A 337-nucleotide genomic window follows, 5' to 3' on the forward strand; every position below is an offset into this window, starting at 1 on the left:
TTTTTCCATTGATTTTTAGAGAGAGTGGAAGGAAGGGAGAAAGAGACAGAGAGAGATTAGAATTAAAGAACCAATGTGTGTTGTTATCAATAGCTAGCTCTAGTTACTTTTCATTGTATCTGTCTCTCCCTCTCCCTTCCTGTCTCTGAAATGAATGAAAACATTTTTTTTAAATGACTTCAACAAGAAGTAAGGTTGTGGGAGGGAGGAGATGAGAGGGTGTGCATATGTACTAGGCATTGTTTTACCCCATTTTATATATGGGCTTGAGCATCCGAGGATTTTGGTATCTGTGGGGTCCTGGAATCAACCTCCCTGAAGATATTGAAGGACTATA

At 39.2% G+C, this 337-nt stretch overlaps 1 protein-coding gene across 1 annotated transcript in view; it reads right to left on the bottom strand.

The window, feature by feature from the left end:
• The window catches only part of ARHGAP10 (Rho GTPase activating protein 10), a 253,405-nt gene that overhangs the window by 135,488 nt on the left and 117,580 nt on the right, over positions 1 to 337 (bottom strand). The window lies entirely within an intron of this gene.

Source organism: Myotis davidii, unplaced genomic scaffold (assembly GCF_000327345.1).
Source record: "Myotis davidii unplaced genomic scaffold, ASM32734v1 scaffold323, whole genome shotgun sequence".
In the NCBI taxonomy this organism is placed as follows: domain Eukaryota; kingdom Metazoa; phylum Chordata; class Mammalia; order Chiroptera; family Vespertilionidae; genus Myotis; species Myotis davidii.